Consider the following 21,030-nt stretch of genomic DNA (forward strand, 5'->3'; position numbering starts at 1 on the left):
TAGATACGCACGTTCTAGAATATCATTCAGCCGTAAGGAGAGGAAGTGCTGTCATTTGCAACAACACGGATGGACCTTGAAGCCGTTACGCGAAATGAAGTAAGTCAGACGAAGACAGATACCGTACGATCCTGCTTACACGCGGAAGCTAAACACAAAAACCAAAAGACCAAACTCATAGAAGAAGAGGTCAGAATTGTGGTTCCCAGAGGCAGGGATGGGGTGGAGGAGACATCGGAGGCAGGTGGTCAAAGGGTATAATCCATGGTCATAAGAGAAACAGGAACCAGGGGTGGGATGTGCCGCGTGACGCGTCCAGCCAGCACGGCCGAGGGATGTAGAGGACAGTAGATCCTAAGTGTTGTCATCGCAAGGGGAAGGATTTTTCTTTCTTTTAAATTTCTTTTTTAGAGTTTATTTTATTTATTTTTGAGAGAGAAGGAGAGAGAGAGAGCAGGGGAGGGACAGAGAGAGAGAGAGAGAGAAAGAGAGAGAGAGAATCCCAAGCAGGCTCCACACCAGCAGCACCGAACACGAGGCAGACTTGAACTCATGAAACGTGAGATCATGACCTAACCTGAAACCAAGAGTCGGACGCTGAACCGACTGAATCACCCAGGCACTTCTAAAATTTTTTTATTGTATCTGTGAGATGATGGATGTTAATGAAAAGTATTGTGGTGGTCATTTCACAATATCTGTGAGTCAAACCTTCCTGACCTCGTAGTGATGTATGTCAGTTGTATCAGTAAAACTGGGGGGAAAACAGGTCAGTTTATCTAAAGAAAAGCTTTAAATGATAAAAGAGTCAAATTCTAGAAAATATTGGCTTTAGGTTTTATGTTTTCATTTTTGCGATATCCATGATCTAATTAAGTGATAAGTGGGTCAGTCGGTTAAGCGTCTGACTCTTGGTTTTGGCCCAGGTCATGATCTCATGGTTCGTGAGTTCGAACCCTGCGTCAGGCTCTGCACAGACAATGCGACGTCCTCTTGGGATTCTCTCTCTTTCCCTCCCCCACTTGTGCTCTCTCTCTCTCTCTCTCAAAATGAATAAATTAAAAAAATTTTTTTTTAAATTCAAAGGACATTAGGGTGACCCTTTTGCTTTTGTAAGGTCACATTTACAGGTTCTGGGAATTAGGACCTGCTATCTTTGGAGACCGCCGTTCAGTCCGTCTTGTGAGGTAGGTTCAGGAATCAAATGAGGAAAGACTTTGCTGCCTTTGCAGCTGTGGGTTTCGTCCTTGGAGCAGGCTCTCTCTTTAGTTGCCCCAGAAACGTTTTCCACACCCTAAAGAGAAGCAAGAACTTGGTAGCTTTGTGAAACATACAGGTGTGATTTCTGGAACACACACCGCTTCTTTCTCCTTCGCGGACAGAGTTAACTGTGTCTTCATTTACAAACCAGGCACTGAATCCGGCTTGAGTCACCGCTATTGTTCTTCCACTGTAAACTGGCCGTTTTGCTAGCGAAAGTCCAGAAAAATCTCCGGGCGCGTGGGCTGATCCCAAGCTGGCATTTTTAGATGCTTGATAAGAGTCACAGAAGAAAGCACCGAGACGCTGTGCTCCATTACCCGCTCCGCCCGCACCTCTCCCCCACAATCCGCTATGAATCACGCTGGATTAACAACACGTCGGAGACAAAGACACTGAATTACATATGAGCATTGCCTGCAAAGACGTTGCATTGAACGTCCTCGGCGAAGTTCCTCGGGAGAAGTCTCAGCTTGTGAACCAATCTGCATGTAACAAAATGAGAGCAAGGGTCAGAGAGAAACAAAGAATGTTTTTGTGACTTACTGCAGTCAGCACAGAGTTTATGTGGCAGATGTTCATCCTGCCACGCAATGTGGATGACTTCATACGTGGGGGGGGAGGCTGTTCACCACTGGCTTCCTGCCCTCCAGGACGACATCATCGCCACTCCTTGACGGCAGTTTTTATGAGCAGTGTGGAACGCTGTGAACAGAGCCCCGACCGGTTGTGTTTTTAAGCAGTCCTGTTGCTCTAAGGCAATCCCCAGTGGATTCTGTTTGTGTGTTCCGAATCCACATTCTGATGCGTGAGAGAAGAAAATGAAGTCTGTGTTTACATTTTAATTCACGTTTTAAGTACCTTTCCCTTTATGCTGTGTCTCCTGTGATTGGTGTTGTTACTTTTGTACTAATTCAAATAGAGCAACTCTGCAAGTGTGTGAAATGCTAAAGTAAAAAAAAAAAAAAAAATTTTTTTTTTTTTAAATAAAATGTAACCAGCTGGTAAAAACTTATTTCAGGATTCTGGTCCAAGTTCATGTCCCTCCCTCGTGGCCAGCTTAAAGCAACAAAAATAATGAGCAATAAAGAAGAAAATACCAACAAAGGGTGGCTGCCAGATATAACAAATTTGGGGCCGGACAGAGACATGACCCCCAAAGGCGTATGCGACCCCCCACAGCTCTTTTCCATGAAAGGTTTTCCATAAAAGGGGTAACACAGCCCCAAGGGGTCCAACCCGAGGTCCTGGCCCGAGGCATCCGCGCTGGGCACTGCAGGTGAGTCAGTGTGGGCAGGAAAGCACCAAGAGGATGTGCAGTCGTGAGAGAATCCTCCCAAAGGCCACCTGAGTTGGGGCACCTGGGTGGCTCAGTCAATTAAGCGTCCGACTCTTGATCTCAGCTCAGTTGTGATCTCGTGGTTCGTGGGATCGAGCCCCGTGTCAGCTCCGCGGGCCCCGTGACAGTGACAGTGACGCCTCGAGCCCGTTGGAAGGAAAGGGGAGGACGTGTGGTTGGCAGGGGGGACGCACTCTGTCCGTCTTGGATCCTCCCCGAAGCAATGTCCAGGATGTACCACAGACTCCTTGGGGGAAATAGCGCTGACACTCTAAATCACTCAAGCAGCTTCCTTCGCTCGGCTGCACGTTCTGGTTCCCTTGAAAGCACCCCCAACCCCGCGTGGACTCGTCAGCTCTTGCCAGTACTGCTGACCAGGTCCTGTGGCTCGGTGGGCACAGCCGCCTTCCTCCCGTTCGGGTCCGGCGATGCCAGGCTGTTGGTGCTTAGCCTGAGCCAGAGTTCTCGGCCTGGGAGCCAGTGGGGAAGGTGGGTGTGAGCCCCGGGGGAGGCACGCGGGGTTCGTGGGGGACGGGACCGTGAACCATCTTCGACAAGAGGCGCAGGCCAGCCCTCAACGGGCAGGGGAGAGCCCCTCGTGTGGGCTCAGAGCTGGGGGACAGTCGGGAGGGTCGCTATTTGGGAAGCGTGCCCTCCATGTCCCCGTCCTGCACATCAGGGCCTTGACTGCGTGCGGCCTGTGTTCTCTTCGCCGCGAAGCCCGGCCCTGACGCCTGGTCTTCTCGGTCCTTCCACTACAGGCGATGAGAACCTCTTCACACACGACGAAGGAAGTCTCTGACTTCTCGCTTAGCTTTTAGTTGCAAACTGGTTTATCTCAGCCTTCCGTTCTCTTTCCCAAAGGCCAGTAGACCCAATTCCATGTTCCCCATAGTTACTATTTCCCCCACTTTTCTCAAACCCCTGCTACACCCCCAATGCCAGCTTTGCCCACAGCTCCTCCCCGTGCCCCCCTGTCTGTGCCCGCCTGCCCTGGTGACGTGGGCTTCGTTGCTGGCCGGCCAGGGCGTGATCCAGCGGGAGACTCCCTCCTAGGTCCCATCTTGGGGCCCAATCCTGATACCCACTGTCACAAATTGGGGTCCCTGGTAAGCAGCCTCTGAGAAGGAGAATGGCACATAGGGGGTGTTAGGGGAGCTCTTGAGATCAGCCCCCGGGGGATGGAGTTCAGGAAGCAGGGCTCGGCAGCAGGGGGAGACAGGGCGACAGTGGTCCCAGCAAAGGCGTGAGCTGCTCTAGCTCTCTCCGGAACGGGATGGCCCTTCGGAGCTGCCTCAGCGGGAGGGATCAGGCCGGGCTTTATTCCCCTGCATCGATCAGTCGGTGAAGGTGGCCTGCCCTCTGGAAGAGTTCGCCGGGGGTATCTTCAACCAAGCTGGCCCCCAAAGAGTGCGGGCAGCCGAGAGCCGTTGTCCCATGGCTCTCCCCACAGTGGGGATGCGGGGATCCCGCCAGCTGACGAGCCCACAGCAAAAACGGAGGCAGAATCCGTGGCAAAGTCTGCTTCACTGGGATGGGAAAACAGAAGTGACAACAGGGAACCCTACACCCCGTGAAGAGGTGCTTCCAGAATGAGGACATTTGCCATTAAGAGAATCGGCTGCCAAGAAGCCTGCCCTCTGTAGAGCGCATTTCGGGTGAAGGACGAGCCGGATGGGAGGTCAAAGGCGCAGGAAAGAGCAAAGCGCAACGAAAGTGGCAAACACAGCGTTAAATCTAAAATAACACTGACTTCCTGAAGCACTTCGTGAAAAACTTAAGAGCCCAGCGTCGCCAGAGGTAGGAGGGGTTGGGGTAAGTGCTCCGAGGCCCCAGCGCTGGCCCGGAGAAGAGTCCCATTGAGACAGAGTATCCATTTGTGTTGGACTCAGGTAAGGCAGCCAAGCATTGTGTCATTTTGTCAAAACCGTTAATTCTACCCAAAGAATAGAAAATGAGTGTGTAACTTTGCAACCAACAGAGAGAAAACTAGAATACAAAAAGTTCTCGGTCAATACACATCAGGTAAGACAGGAAGGAAAAACCACAGAACAGGTGGGACAACAGAAAAAGGTCCTGCAAACACACGGGTACAGAAGGCATGGAATCAAGAATGAGAAAAGCGCCAGCTAGGGCTGAACAAAATCAGGTGGGTACAGCCCACCCCAGACAAGGTGTACTTTAAGGAAGAAAAGCTCTATTCGAGGCAGCGGAAGTCACTGCAGAATGACAGAAGACTGAATTCACCTGCGTGAATTACAACGTAGCCTCAAAATAGGTAAAGCGAAACGTAATCGAATTACAAAAATTCACAATCACAGTGGGAGATTTTATTACACAATTCGCCAAATCGTAACCACTGGAAAATTCAGAAGGGGAAGATCTGATCGTGACCTTGACCTGACAGGCCTGTGCGCCATATTTCCTGGAATCTGAGAACCCACCGACTGTCACACACACCGTTAGTTGACGGGCCGCTAAAAAGAAAATAATGTCAACTGTGGCACAATGATTCCTCATTACTTAGAACTGTGATTCCACACTTACTGAGAACGCTCTTTCATATTTAATCACGTTGTCCTTATGCATACGTGAAACAGAAAACGTAAGAGAAATAACCTGTGTGAGGTATTTCTAAACACCTTTGAGGCTTCTTTTGTTTGGACTCTACTTAAGACCAGGAGCCATCAATATTCACGTTTCTTCACACATTAGGATCCTCAGTGACGTCAGGAGGGTTGGGGTTATGGTGTTCCTGAGACAGAGCTCCATTAGTGTCCACCCCGTGATGCCATCTCTAAGACCCTCGTGCTACCTCCTATCTGGAGGTGACTATGGACGCGCATTTCGTCCTCACACGGCCCTTACACGATCTGCCTGTTGGAAGTTACACGTGCGTTCATGTATACACACAGGCCATGACAGCACTATCACGGAGGGTCGCGTGCCCCTCTCTGGTTACAAAATGCCTCTTAATTTTCAAGACATTAAACTGTGCAAAGCATACACCTTAAGATCATTAGAATACAGCAAAACGCCGTACCCAGCCGTTCCAGAATATACAATATTTGTAAGCACACGCGGAACAGTCACAAAAATTGCCCACATGCTGACCTTAAAATGAGTCTCCCCGCATTTTCTTTTTTAAAAATTTTTTTTTTTCAACGTTTATTTATTTTTGGGACAGAGAGAGACAGAGCATGAACAGGGGAGGGGCAGAGAGAGAGGGAGACACAGAATCGGAAACAGGCTCCAGGCTCTGAGCCATCAGCCCAGAGCCCGACGCGGGGCTCGAACTCACGGACCGCGAGATCGCGACCTGGCTGAAGTCGGACGCTTAACCGACTGCGCCACCCAGGCGCCCCACTCCCCGCATTTTCCAGAATTGTGTAATTACAGAGCGTGTTCTCCGATCGCAGTCCCATTATGCTAGAAATCTGTCACAAAGGGAAGGCTAAAAAACTTCCTGTATATTTGAAATGACAATTATACTTCTAAATAATCAATAGGTCCGATGAGAAATTATAATGGCAGTTCAAAGCATTTTTAATTGAACTTAAGAGAAAAAAAATGTTAGTCTCAAACGAGTATGGAGTTAATCCTCGAACAACGTGGTTTGAATCGTGTGGGTCCACTTGTATATGGATTTTTTTGATAAAGACAGTGCAGTCCTATAAACGTATATTCTCTTCCTTATGGTTTCCTTAATAACATTTTCCCCCTCCAGCTCACTTTTTTGTAAGAATATAGCGTATGATACATATAACCTACAAAATAAGTGTTAGTCGGGGGGTTATACGATCGGGAAGCCTTCCAGCCCACGCTAGGCTATCAGTAGTCCTGCTCGGGGGCGTCAACAGTTATATGCGGATTTTCTTTTTTTTTTTTTTTTTTCAATATATGAAGTTTATTGTCAAATTGGTTTCCATACAACACCCAGTAGTGCTCATCCCAAAAGGTGCCCTCCTCAATACCCATCACCCACCCTCCCCTCCCTCCCACCCCCCATCAAGCCTCAGTTTGTTCTCAGTTTTTAAGAGTCTCTTATGCTTTGGCTCTCTCCCTCTCTAACCTTTTGTTTTTCCTTCCCCTCCCCCATGGGTTTCTGTTAAGTTTCTCAAGATCCGCCTAAGAGTGAACCGTAGCCAAATTATATGCGGATGTTCAACAGCGCACGGATGTCTGTGCCCCTGACCCCTGCGTTGTTCAACTGTACTATACGAGGAAAGAAGGAAAAAGGAAATTAGGAAAGTAACACAGAAATCAACCCGAAGAAAGCAGAAGGAAGGAAAGGAAGGCAAGAACAGATACTAATGAGGCAGAAAGCCCAGATGCTGACCTGCGGACTGATTTGTTCCTGGTCCTTCCAGGTGGGCAGAGCCCACACCGGAAGGTTCCACGAGCCGGGCGTCCTGAGGCCACACTGCAGACTGTTGCTGAGATTTCTGCCTCCAGAAGAGGCCCGTCCGTGCTGTCCCTTTCACGTGACCTTCCTAACTCAGGAGAGCAACCTGACGTTGTCTGGGCCTTGCTCCTTTCCCCCGCCCGGGGCTTTGCCAGTTGGGACCATGTTGGGTTTGTGTTACTGTTCTCCGAGAGCGGCCAAGGGTCAGCTCCTTTGGTCTGCCTGGGGGGGGGGGGAGGGATGGGGGGCCCCCCAGCTCTGCTGATTCAAAACCCACCTGGAAGAGGAAGAGCTCACAAGGCGTGAGAGACGCTGGTCTAGAAAGCTCGCCGGAGAGGATGCCGAGTTTCACCTGAGCTTTTGGGAGCCACAGGCAGGTGCGCCCCGAAGGCCCTGTTCTCCGGCCAGTGAAGACCTGGGGTGTGTCCTCCCCGCCATCCCCGCCATCCCCGCCTCCTGCCGCACCTCCCCTCACAGCGCTGGGGGCTGGGGGTGTTTCCACGCTCCCTTGTTCTCCTCTTAGGCACCGGCTGGCCGCCCCCCGCCGCCTTCCGCCAGGCTGTCCCATAGCTTCATTTAGGGGCGCTTGCGCCTGGGGCATGGACACCCTCATACCGGAGGGCGGGTAAATGACCTTAATGCCAACTGATTCATTGTCCCAGGAAGCAAGGGGGGAAGCACATCCAGCGCTGGGGTGAACACGCAGAAACATTAAAAGGGGTCAGAAGGGGAAGAGAGAAAGCAGGTCACGCGCCTGCCAGGCGAGCTGGCCGATCTCCCCTCCCAAGAGGGACGTGCCAGGAGCTGGGCCGAGTCACCCCACCCTCCTGGCCAACCTCACCGGAAAGGCTGAGCGTCCCCCTCCACGTGGGGTAAACTGTGGCTTGTTCGTCCTGCCGCCCTTTGCAAGTTCGGAGGGGGGACCCTTGTGTGGTTATAGAAAGAACCTGGTTTCAGAGGAACAGTCGTCTCCTTCCCCCATGTTAGGCTAAGGGTCGTTGCAGGGCAGGGAAGTGGCCCAGCTCTGTCCGGAAGGAGGGCTTGATGGCAGAGGAATCCACGGCACGGCAAAGGCACAACCCCTTATTGGTGGTGTCAGGGATCCTGGCATGTTTCATTAGGGACTCCGCACACTGGACGTTCCATCCACCAGGGAGTGCTCAGGGAGGGGGGCCAGAACGGCCCCTGCGGCCCACCCGGGAGAGGACACATTCAAGGACACTTCTGCCAAAATACTCTTTCTAGTGTTTATTTATTTTTGAGAGAGAGAGAGTCAGAGCTCGAGTGGGGCAGAGAGAGAGGGAGACACAGAATCTGAAGCAGGCTCCAGGCTCCGAGCCGTCAGCCCAGAGCCCGACACGGGGCTCGAACTCACAAACCGCGAGATCGTGACCTGAGCCGAAGTCGGACTGAGCCACCCAGGCGCTCCTAAAATACTCTCTTTCTGAGGTGAGCATTTCGGGGACAGACACAGCAGTGTCTGGGTAGACAGAGCTGACTGCTTGCTTTGGGACGCACTGCTTACAATAATGGCCATCACCCTGGAGGCTCCAGTTAACAAACATAGCTGTAAAAACATTCACGTAAACTTGCCCTTCCCGTCTTTGGAAATCTCATTGTGAGCAATGCAGTTGAGTCCTTCCAACTAAGCAATCAGGGGGATGGCTGGCTGGCCCTGGGGAAGGCTCAGCTTCAGAGGAGGAAGGAGTAAGGATGTACACTTTTCCCCCCTTAAACTCTGCCCAATTTCAAAACCACGCCTCTAGAAACACCTGCCGTCATGTCGGTCGTGACCATCATCACGGTAGCTGAGGGGTATTGGAGGTTCAGTCAGAGGCGGTGGACGGAGCTCTCCTGCCGCAGGAGATGGTCAGCGCTGCACGAGTCAGGGTCCGTGGGGACGGGTATGGTTGGCTCGTGGAGTCCGTGGGAACAGCGAAGGGGTGACCAGCCAACAGCTGGAGCCGCGTGGGACGAGGGCACCCCGTCGGGCACCTGTAGCCGCCTCGCAAACCCAGCCTGTGCAAACGTCACTTATTCAAGCAGCCACGGTGGCCCAAAGCAGTGTCGATCCTGCTGGAACCGGAGGGTGTTCTCCTGCGAAGCCGACGGGCTCCCTCACGCGTAGGTCATGTTTTTAAAAGAACAGAATTGCCAAATCTCCCCGACGTGGCGGCTTTCGACTTCTCACAGTGCCACGATGGTGATCTGAACCCTTCTGTGAGTTATTTGCGATGCTTCCCGCAGCTTAATAGAAACCAAACATTTACAAATAATAAGGCCACAGAGGCTCACTGAAATGGCCTGTTTCTTTTCACGAGCCTGGGACTTCGCCAGCCTGACGCTGTTTTTATCTGCGTTTACTGCTGTGAGTTATCGTGTCTGCTGCTACTGAGTTTTGTGTGCTCAGCTATGATTAATAAAAGGGGAGAATTTATTTGTTTTGCCTTAATGAAAGCAATCGGGTGGTAGATGTCATCTTTTAGCTCGTGAAGTCTGTGGGTAGAAATACTGCCTCAGGGCTCCTGGGTGATAAGAAGGAGCTGCTGCCCAAGCCACCGCCCTCCTCTCGGCCATTGGCTGTCACAGTTCCCAAACCCGGAGACGAACTCGGTCAGACCCGGAAGCAGAGAGACGGGAAGGGTCCCACACCTGCTCCCACATGGTTGAGACACGTGTTCTAGAAAAACCTATTACTCGAATTTTTCTTTGTGTTTGTGCAGAGAACAGTTTGGGGGTTTTTGTTTCTACTGTAGCTTCCGTAACTCCGATTATAGAACCTGAGAAGGATAGCACAGGAAATTAACCATCAGATGATGCAACTTTATGGCCAGGGGTGCAAAGACCTTAAATATGTATTATTTATTAAAAATATAGCAAACCACCATCAAGTGAGTGTATTTGGGGGCTCCTGGGTGGCCCGGTTGGTTAAGCGCCAGGCTCTTGATTTCAGCTCAGGTCAGGATCTCATGGTTCGTGAGATAGAGCCCTGAGTTGGGATTCTCTCTCCCTCTCTCTCTGCCCCTCCCCTGCTCATGGTCTCTCTCTCTCTCATTCTCTCAAAAAAAATAAATACACATTTAAGAAAAAAGGAAGATCTTTTTTTTTTTTTTTAAAAGCAAGTGTAGGGAGGGGCGCTTGGGTGGCTCAGTCGGTTAGGCGGCCGACTTCAGCTCAGGTCATGATCTCGCGTTCCGTGAGTTTGAGCCCCGCATCGGGCTCTGTGCTGACAGCTCAGAGCCTGGAGCCTGTTTCAGATTCTGTGTCTCCCTCTCTCTGACCCTCCCCCGTTCATGCTCTGTCTCTCTCTGTCTCAAAAAAATAAATAAACGTTAAAAAAAATTAAAAAAAAAAAGCAAGTGTATTTTAGGATGGTTCAGCCTTGGTAATTTCCACAAATGAATTTATTGTATTAATTTATCACAAATTTTTTAAAAAATATGATCATATCAATGGAAACCAAGAGAATTTTGCAAAATTCAACATCCTGATTTTTTTAAGTATTTTGTTTTGTTTTTTATTTTATTTATTTATTTTTAATTTTTTTGGTGTTTATTTATTTATTTATTTATTTTTCAACGTTTATTTATTTTTTGGACAGAGAGAGACAGAGCATGAACGGGGGAGGGGCAGAGAGAGAGGGAGACACAGAATCGGAAACAGGCTCCAGGCTCCGAGCCATCAGCCCAGAGCCCGACGCGGGGCTCGAACTCACGGAACGCGAGATCGTGACCTGGCTGAAGTCGGACGCTTAACCGACTGCGCCACCCAGGCGCCCCAATGTTTATTTATTTTTGAGAGAGAGAGAGACAGAGCATGAGCAGGGGAGGAGCAGAGAGAAAGGGAGACACAGAATCCAAAGTGGGTTCCAAGCTCTGAGCTGTCAGCACAAGAGCCTGACGTGGGGCTTGAACTCACAAACTGTGAGATCGTGACCTGAGCCAAAGTTGGATGCTTAACCAACTGAGCTGCCCAGGTGCCCGTTTTGCTTTTTATTTTAGAGAGAGAGAGAGAGTGTGAGCAGGGGAGAGAGGCGCAGGGAAAGAGAGAGAGAGAGAGAGAGAGAGAGAGAATCCCAAGCAGGCTCTCCTCCAACAGCACAGAGCCCAGTGCGGGACTTGAACTCGCGAGCTGTGAGATCATGACCTGAGCCGAAATCAAGAGCCAGAGGCTCAACCGACTGAGCCACCCAGGGGCCCCTGATTTTTTTTTTAAGGAACACTTTAGGACACTAAGAATAAGTGGAAATTGTCCTTCAAAAAGGGTATTTATCAAAATCAAAGACAAATAGTGTAAGCAACAGTAGAATAACTAAACGTACATAGCTGTTCTAAAAACTTTCTGAGAGCCTTGCGGCCGTAAGTATTTTTTGGCATATCTTCACATTGATGCTTCTCAGACTTAGCTGGTAACAACCATCCAACAGGAGCCATTGGCTCACCTCAAAATGCGGATGTGCCCAGTGGGACGGGGCATGTGGCTCTCGAACCAGGGTTTCAGGAGACACTTACCGTTTGGAGAAGTACTACCCAACCCCTTGTGCACTTTCAGCCCATTCGTCTTCAGAGTGTCCCCTTTGGGCTCCTCTCCCACGGTGAAAAGCCTTATGAGGCCACTCCTCAACTCTTGCCTGGGTTAAATCACTCTGCTACCTCGACCTCAAAGGTTCCGGTTTCTAATCATAGCCATCCTCCTCACACTGAACTGCCATGAGTTCTACAAACATTAGCCGAGCATGTTCTGGGAACAGGCTGGAAATCCCTCCGGAGGGTTGTGGGCCTGTGAGCTTATACGTGAAAGCCATGGTCTGCCTCAAGATTGCTGGGAAACTCAGATGTCCCGGGGTCACAGGCTCTGGGACTCTGTCAGGCCTCCCCCCACCCTGCTTCACGCTTAGGTAAATCGCGCATTCCAGAAACGTTACATCTGCTATGGTATAGGTTTGGTTTCCCTCCTACAACTCCACTTCGACAGATTCCCTGTTTGCGAAGAGTTTTCACCACGAATGACTGTTGAATGTTGCTAAATGCTTTCTCTGCAGCTACTGAGATTGATTATATTGTTTTTTGCTTTTTTCCTATTAATGTGGTAAAATACACAGATTGATTTAAACAAACAAAAAAGACATTAAACCACCCTTAAGTTTCTGAGATAACCCTACATAGTCAAAATGTGTCATCCTGTTTATAAACGTCCGGGTCTGGTGTGCTGATGTTCTTGTGAAGGATTTTTATGTCTGTGCTCATGAGGGATGTTGATGTCGGTAATTTTCTTGCAATGCCTTTGTTTAGTTTTGTATCAAGGTTATTTGACCTCATAAAATGAAGTCATTCCCTCTTCCCAGAGTGTTTCCTCTGCTCTATTTTCTGGAGGAAATCATTTTTGGATTGTTGTCGTGACATTTCTCCTCAGGTTGGAGAATTTCTTTAGTGCTTCTTGTAATGCAGTTCTGCTGAAGGTAAATCATCTCTAAGATGTCGTTTGTATTTTTGAAGGACGTATCAGTCAAGGTTTAGCCGGTCCTTAGCAGAGCCAGTCCTTCCAGAAGCTTCTCTGCCTACTGGTCCTCATCCACAAGAGACTCATGGCTACATCAGGAGAAGGCGAGCAAAAGGATCCAGCCCTACAGAGAAGGATGCCTAAGGTAGCGATTCTGTCTCCCCACATCCCACACCCCCCAAAATTAATTCACTCCCAAGCTTCTTCCGTGATTTGTTTCTTTATATTCATCCCTCCTAGGCCGACCCCTGGAGGTGCTCCCCTCGCGTGGACTTCCCGGTGATGGTCCCTATTTCAAACATTCTCCTCCTCTGGCCCAGTCTCCCTGTAAGCGAGGGAACTGTCCTGGCTACCCTAACATTTTAACATATATACAGTAGAAGTCTATCCACTTGGTCAGGGCTTCAAACCTGGAAACAGTACGAAATCTTCGCCCAACTATGTTTGCCAGTTTGGCCCATGGAATTAGTGGAACTGGAGGAGGCAAAAATATGGCGCCCATAATGTAATGTCCACTGAGCATCCTAGGAAAAAAGGGCCGAAAATTTTGGAAAGCACAAATTCTCTCGGAGGCCCAAGATACTCACAGGTGAAATACACCACCGTCTGACTCCTTAGTGTGTCATTCAATGAGGGGTGGGGGGCATCCCCTTTGGGGACACAGGGCAATAAAACGCCCAGGCCTTTCCTTCAACATACAGCTTCAGCGCCCTTACACAAGAATTCTTATCAGCCTTCTTGCGTGAAGCTCAAACCCTTCCTTCAAGGAAAAGTAGTGTAGCTCTTTCGAATTGACAAGAAGATCCATAGCTTTCTTTTTTCTTTCATCCTGCAGAACAACAGTCAGCTGCTTCTACTCGGCTGCCCACTTTGTCTCCTTCTTTTATTTAAAAAAAATTTTTTTTAAATGTTTATTTTCGAGAGAGAGAGACAGAATGTGAGCAGGGGAGGGGCAGAGAGAGAGGGAGGCACAGAATCCGAAGCGGGCCCCAGGCTCCGAGCTGTCAGCACAGAGCCCGATGTGGGGCTCGAACTCACGAACGGTGGGATCAGGACCTGAGCTGAAGTCAGACGCTTAACCGACTGAGCCGCCCAGGTGCCCCACCTTCCTCTTTTATTGCCTTGCAACCCTCAGTTTGGTCCGATTGGTCTTTCCCAGCAACACCTGCATTATCGAGCTTGGCACATGAAGTAAGTGGTGGGGCCTCCTTCCTTCCGGTAGTTGGCCCACTAGCCTTCTCTGCTGTCCACCGAGGCCGTGCCTGGCCCTGATACTGGGTGGGCCAAGCCGGGGGTCCTCTCCACTGAAACTTGGGCTCATTTGCCAATCAACCAAAAGGTACAAATCTCAAACTGTACACATAGGGTGAAGCATACAGCGATGTCTCGTGTCCAGAGTCAGTAAGAGCGGAGTTATTCCATTCAGCCACAAAGGTCCTGAAAATGTGGCCCCCGAAACAGTAAATTCTATTTAATAATGTAAGCATTTGGGGGGTGCCTGGGTGGCTCAGCTGGTTGAGCGTCTGACTTCGGCTCAGGTCATGATCTCACGGTTCGTGAGTTCGAGCCCCCGCCGTGGGGCTCTGTGCTGACGGCTCGGAGCCTGGAGCCTGCTTCCGATTCTGTGTCTCCCTCTCTCTCTGCCCCTCCTCTGCTCACACTCCATATATCTCTCTCAAAACTAAATAAACATTAAAGAAAATTTTAATGTATTTTGGTTGAAAAAATATCCAATTATAATACACATAAACCTGCCTTTTCCGGTAGCCTGTGGGCCCGAATCACCTTTTCTTGGTGATTCAGATGGTGTGGTAGTCTGAAACCAGCACACCTCCTGGTATATATACCATTATGTAGCTTCCCCCTGGGGAATCTGGTGCCCTTGTGATTCACCTTAACCAAGAGAGGGTAGTGATGCTTTGCCAAGCCTAAGGCTTAAAAAATCCCGGCAGCTTCACGTGGGGCTCTGAGGGAAGTCCGTAGTCGTATACCCCAAGACCACCGTGCTGCGAGAAGCCCACCCTACAGCCACAGGGGAGGCCACCAGAGGAGGGCTGAGGTGGACAGACAGCCATGGCAGAACTCTCAGCCGACAGCCGGCACCCACAGGCCATCTTGGAAGCGGGTCTTCCGGCCCCCACTCAAGCTGTCCCCCCACCATGTAATGCAGAGGAGGGAAAAGCTGTCCCCAGCCAGCCCTGCCCAGACTGCAGGAGCAAGAACCACTCAGTGGCTGTTGATCATTAAGTCACCGGATACGGCAGTGGACAGCAGTGGACAGCGGACACGTGGCTTGTCGGGGGCGTGGCTATTGAGCTGGGATTGTGCCCGCCCCGGAGCAGGTGCTCAGAAGCCCAGGTGATACTGTGAGAAAGTCCTTGCAATTTGCTCGGTGCGGTTTTTCTCTTCTGGTTCTATTAGGAGGTCGGCTGTCATTTCTCCCCGAGGCTGAAGTGCTGTCACTATACGAGGGCCCTTTGAGTCTTCGTGGAGAGCTGGTAATTGGGCTCGAAAGAGGGAAACAGGTGAGCGACATGGTGGATGGCTGCTTCCGAGCGCCGGGGGGGATTAACTGGGGGGCGTTGGTGCTCACGGGGGAAGAGAGTGCAGGAGAGCCTTGAAAAGACTCACTCAGACGTTAAGTGCTCCTGGTAAACAGCCAAATGGTCTGAACCAGCCATTAAACACCTGCACCCGGGCTACTTAACGCGATCAGCTAGAAGAGAAGAGACCAGTTAATGAAATGTATTTCAGGTAATGTACAGTTAAAAATAGTAAACAGAAAGCTTAGGCGTGAATTTTCTGAAGCCCTCAGCAGACGATTAGGTATAATTTCGTACAGTTAGAAGCTTCACCTTCACGATCTCTTCCTGTCTTTAGGAGAACTTTCATTAGGACATTATTTACTGGTTTTTTAGCCTGAAGAATCATGCTTTGATGGAAAGTGCCGACAACGTGCTCGTGGAAATGGCATCCCCCATCGGCAATCCCGTGGGCCTCTCTTGGAATCCTCGGGATATCTCAGCCTGCAGTTATGATGGAGACATCACCTATGAAAGCCGTTATTCTCTATGCCAAACCTCCCATCATGATCAGGGTCTCAGAGCTTAATTGTGTTACAAGTGAATTTTGAGACTCTGCCTTAATTTTTCCACCAAAAGGCAAGTGGTCCAATTGGAAATAAGAACGGTTGACCTTTGACCAACATGGGTTTGAACTGCACGGATCCACTTATATGCGGGTTTTTGTCTTTTTGTTTTGTTTTGTTTTGTTTTGTTTTTACTGGAAAAAGCTTTATTGTTTCATTTGGTCCACAGCTTGGGAGAGGACTCCGGGGTGGTTAAAAAGCTGCCAGTGGCTACAGGGAGAGGTGTCAAGGAGCCTTGACACCAGGGGGATGCCAGAGGGGACTTCAAGGATCAGAGGCTCCTACATATGCTCAAGGCTGAGCCTTTCCAAGAGATACTCCGCCAGCCCAGCCTGGGGGCCACCAGCCCGTGGAGGTGAGTCAGGTGGCGCCCGTCTTCTTGATGAGTTTCACCTCCTTATCCAGAAAGCAGTTCTCTGAAGTCACAGACGTGGGGGTCTGTGCGGGCAGACCCCTGGGTGTGCAGATCCAAAGGGGTCTGGTCCAGTTTTCTCTAGGGCCGTGGCAGCTTCCCTGGCATCCAAGGTTTTACTCCACTCATCCTGGGACCGCTTTGGTGCATCCTGGAAGAGGGCACGGCTGCCATGCTGGTTTTGCATCTTCAAGAGATGCCGGGTGCCCTGAGCTTTTCTTTGGCTAGATGGAGGAAGAAGTGGCCCATGGGCTCCTGAGCCCCATCCCTGAGGTCAAAGCAGAAGCCTAGAAGGAGGGGCAGGAGGCCCACACGTGCACGTTGACCAGGTGGTCCTGGAAGCAGAGGATGCCTGAGAAAACGTGGCTCCAAAGGGTTCAGTGGGAAAAGAGGTCGGAGGATGGTCAGAGGTTGGAAGAAGGGGCACCATCAAATCAGCGCATTGCATTTCTAGAACATACACTTTTATTTATGGCTGCTGCTTCAATAACGCCGGAAAACTAACACATGCTCTGTCATTTTATTTCGTAGACGCTTTCAAAAGTTAGGACAAATATAATTTTATTTTGCAAAGCATTTGCAAACAAAATGAAATCATCTTGGTTTCGTGATTGCAGTTCTAGACGTTGGCCACAGAACGGTATCAATGGACTCGCCAAAGAGAAACTCAACCTATTTCCAGCGATTTCAGTACCGTTTGAATAATACGCGGTCCCCCAAAGTAATACCTTAAAGGACACCATGCCTTCAACTACAAAAATATCATCATGTAATTCTTTTTCTTTAGGAAATAATATTTTAGAGCCACTCTGGCTGCTGTTTGCTCCTGACAGGTATACTTACGCAAGTCTACCGTAAGAAAAAATAAGATTTTTTTTAAGCCACAGAAGAATATTTATTGACATGGAAAATGTTAACGGTGTACCTCTACATGACATATACAGGGTACAAAGCAGTATATACAGTTTAACACCATTTTTATGGAAAGAGAAATGGCCATATATACAAAATCATGCATAGGAAAAAACCAGAAGGATGTACATAGCAAATGTTGATAATGGTTATCTCTAGAGAGCAGAATTAGAGGTGATGATGCAATTTTTTCCCAGGAAATGTCACCTGCTCTCCGAACAGAATCTGCTTCTAGCTATTCTTTCTTGGGTGCGATGAGCTTGATAAAATTCTTTTCAAATGGACTCCGTTTCATGATACATATCTCCAAATCATACTGCTTTTCCCATGTAAAAAGTAGATGCTATTTACTCTTACATACTGGCATATGGAGAATATTTGTTACTAATACAACATACTGTCAAATGTGCCACAGCCTCGGGGCGCCTGGGTGGCTCAGTCGGTTGAGCGTCCGACTTCGGCTCAGGTCACGATCTCGTGGTTTGTGGTTTCGAGCCCTGCATCGGGCTCTGTGCTGATGGCTCAGAGCCTGGAGCCTGCTTCGGAGTCGGTGTCTCCCTCTCTCTCTCTGTCCTTCCCCTGCTCGCTCTCTGTCTCTCTCTCAAAAATAAATAGACATTAAAAAAATTTCTTTTAAAAAACGCCACAGCATAGATCTGGCTGTAGAAAATTATTGTGTGGAGGATCTGCAAATCCTCTAACAGAGAGAAATTTTAAATAGAGAGAAAGATGTTATCATTAGTTAGGAGTCCTTGGTGGTTGGCTGTAAATAACTTAGGTTCCAGGACGGGAGACTTTGGGATCTCTCCTTCCTGGTTAACTGACTTTAGGCAAAGGAGATTAGCTTCTGTAGCCGGGAAATGTGGTTAATAATTTTGTAGAAAGAAGCAAAAATAAGATTCTTTTTTTAATAAGGGGAAAATGAGATCACAGATCGAAAGTTCTTCTATGAAGACCTAACCAAGTGAGAGGTGAAACCGCAAGAAAGAAATTCACATTTGCTGTTATAGAAAAATTAACTCCATTTTCTTGCGGCACCAAATTCTTCCTGCTTTATGTCTTTGTTCACAGGTTAGACCTGTGCCAAAATTGTGGAATTATTTTAATGTTAATTAACGGTCTTCGTCCTCTTTATGTAACAGTTAGTAACACAGGACGAACTTGAGTTTTCATGGAATCTGACCTAACTGTCCTAAATATAGGATAGGATATATATAGGATATCCCATAGGAAAACCCTACTATTATTGTGAGGAGTTGGAATATTTGCTGTCACTTTGCCAGGTTGCCTTTGCCAGTCCAATATTTCAAGAGTGGCACATTCCCCCACACGTGCCCCCTCTTTCAAGTAAAATGTTAGCTAGATAATTTAGTAGAAAATCGACTTACTCTAATCGCGTTTAGAGAGGAGGGTAGCATCATTTCTTGGTGCAGAGAAGAGTGGCACATCTCAAGAGATTCAACCACACGCTGGTGATTATCAGAGAGAATATGTTAGCAGCCCATCTCCAACTGCTAGGTAACATTATATATAATACAGTTGCCTAGGTAAAAGCACACCTGTTCTTAAAAATCTGAAAAAAAAAGGGGGGCGCCTGGGTGGCTCAGTCAGTTAAGCGTCCGACTTCGGCTCAGGTCACGATCTCACGGTTTGTGAGTTCAAGTCCCGCGTCGGGCTCTGGGCTGACAGCTCGGGGCCTGGAGCCTGCTTCGGATTCCGTGTCTCCCTCTCTCTCTGCCCCTCCCCCGCTCACGCTCTGTCTCTGTCTCTCAAAAATGAATAAAGGTTAAGAAAAAAAAATTTTTTTTAACCTCAAAAATAAGATAAAAACAGAGAGGGAGCCAAACCATAAGAGACTCTGAAGTGCAGAGAATAAACTGAGGGTTGGTGGGGGCGGGGTACATGGGGGACGGGCACTAAGGAGGGCACTTGTTGGGATGAGCACGGGTGTCACACATAAGTGACAGATCCCCGGGTTCTACTCCTGAAGCCAAAACTACCACTGTATGTTGCCCAACTTGAGAATTTAGAAAACCCCTCGAATATGCTTTACGTGACTTTGATTTCCCTTCTTGCGAGTCTGGGACCCAACTGCGACCCCTCCTATGCCCACTGCTCTGCTGCCAGAGGCTGCCTTCCACGTACAGGTGCCCATGCCGAGGAGACGCTTTTCCAGCCTCTCTTGAAGGTAGGACGTGGGTGTAATGCGATCGTGGCCACGGGGAAGGCAGCTGGAGGCAGAAGAAGGGAAAACTGGTCTCTGACAACAATACAGGTGCTGTGTGTGGACGTGACACTTGCCACGGAGAAGGGAGAAACCCCCACGGAGGGTGGCGGGAGGGGGGGGTGAGGTGGGTCTGGGCTCGGCACGAAGCCTGGAAACCACCCCGGGAACGTCCAGTCTCCAGACCTCTCGGGGTACAAGACAATTGGGATTTTGGATTGTAACCTGTCGCTACTCCAAGGGTGGCCCGTAGGCTGGCAGGTGTCCACACCGTCTGGAACTCTTTAGAAATTTGGGATCTGGGACCCACTCAGACCTGTTGGGCGGGTGTCTGCGTTTTAACCAGAGCCTTGGTGATGTTTTTTTTTTTTACTTTTTTTTTTTTTTTTGAGACAGAGAGAGACAGAGCATGAACGGGGGAGGGGCAGAAAGAGAGGGAGACACAGAATCGGAAGCAGGTTCCAGGCTCTGAGCCATCAGCTCAGAGCCCGACACGGGGCTTGAACTCACGGACCGAGAGATCGTGACCTGAGCCGAAGTCAGACGCTTAACCGACTGAGCCACCCAGGCGCCCCGAGCCTTGCTGATTTATGAGCACGCACAAGCATGAGCTTCTTCAACTGGTTTAAACTGCTTTTGAGTGTTCCCTACCTTGTGACCAGGAGCACCCTGCCCACACAGATGTGTTTCTGCAGCCCGGGGGCCTGCCTGTCTGTGCAGCAGCCGCTCCCTACGGCACATTGTTAGTCTTTAAAATCTCAGGAGCCCCTTCGGTCCAACTGCACGACTCTCTCTGAGCTCCTGTCCTCAGACAAAAAGAACTTTCCATCGATGCCAAATGCTATTTGACTGCCTGAGGAACACGGCGTCAGAGGCCGGGAGGTTTGCAGGAAAATCTGACGTGGCCTGTTAACTAAGCCCGAGGTTTCTCCAGGGCTGACCATGCCGATTCCCTAGGACTCCAAAGACTTTTCGTCTTTTCTTTTCTGAGGCAGGTCTCCCATCCCATCCTCCCAGAGCCCCTATTATTTTGAGAGGTACATTCTAGGGGCGCCCGGGTGGCTTAGTCGGTTAAGCGTCCAACTTCGGCTCAGGTCATGATCTCACGGTTCATAGGTTCGAGCCCCACATCGGGCTCTGGGCTGACAGCTCGGAGCCTGGAGCCTGCTTCGGATTCTGTGTCTCCCTCTCTCTCTGCCCCCCGCCCTTCTCAAAAATAAAGATTAAAAACTTTTTTAAAAAAAGAGGTACCGGGGCACCTGGGTGGCTCAGTCGGTTACGTGTCCGACTTCGGCTCAGGTCATGATCTCGCGGTCCGTGGGTTCGAGCCCCGCATCGGGCTCTGTGCTGACAGCTCAGAGCCTGGAGCCTGTTTCGGATTCTGTGTCTCCCTCTCTCTCTGACCCTCCCCTGTTCGTGCTGTGTCTCTCTCTGTCTCAAAAATTAATAAACGTAAAAAAAAAAAATTAAAAAAAAAAAAGAGGTACCTTCTAACAGAACATCAAAGAGAAAAATCACTGTCTTAAACTGATCATGATAGTAGTTGGCAAAGAAATAAGAAACATTTGGAGACTACTTTTTTCCCGTTTTAATTCTCCTTTAGACACGTTGAAAAAATCAGATAGGCACTTATTAGTGGATATTAGCAATGTTTGTGTAGGTGTGCTCTGGGAAATGCTTTTAATAGATTGTGTATTCCTGTTTTTAAATAAGCCACGTTAAACATCATCTAGTAGAGCATAATTATTGGCATTTAGCATCATAAAACTAGTAACCGTACAGAAAGTCAAGATGTTTTCCCAGTTCCCAGAACATAATTTTCCATCATGGG

At 49.2% G+C, this 21,030-nt stretch overlaps 1 long non-coding RNA gene across 1 annotated transcript; it reads left to right on the plus strand.

Annotated features, from left to right (window-relative positions):
* Positions 1 to 12,503: 12,503 nt before the first annotated feature.
* LOC123593242 lies at positions 12,504 to 16,567 on the plus strand. Its single transcript, XR_006710209.1, has 3 exons — positions 12,504 to 12,648; positions 14,925 to 15,028; positions 15,384 to 16,567. It is a non-coding gene; the product is annotated as an uncharacterized LOC123593242 (long non-coding RNA).
* Positions 16,568 to 21,030: the final 4,463 nt, after the last annotated feature.

The sequence above is a fragment of the Leopardus geoffroyi genome, chromosome D4 (assembly GCF_018350155.1).
Source record: "Leopardus geoffroyi isolate Oge1 chromosome D4, O.geoffroyi_Oge1_pat1.0, whole genome shotgun sequence".
Taxonomy (NCBI): domain Eukaryota; kingdom Metazoa; phylum Chordata; class Mammalia; order Carnivora; family Felidae; genus Leopardus; species Leopardus geoffroyi.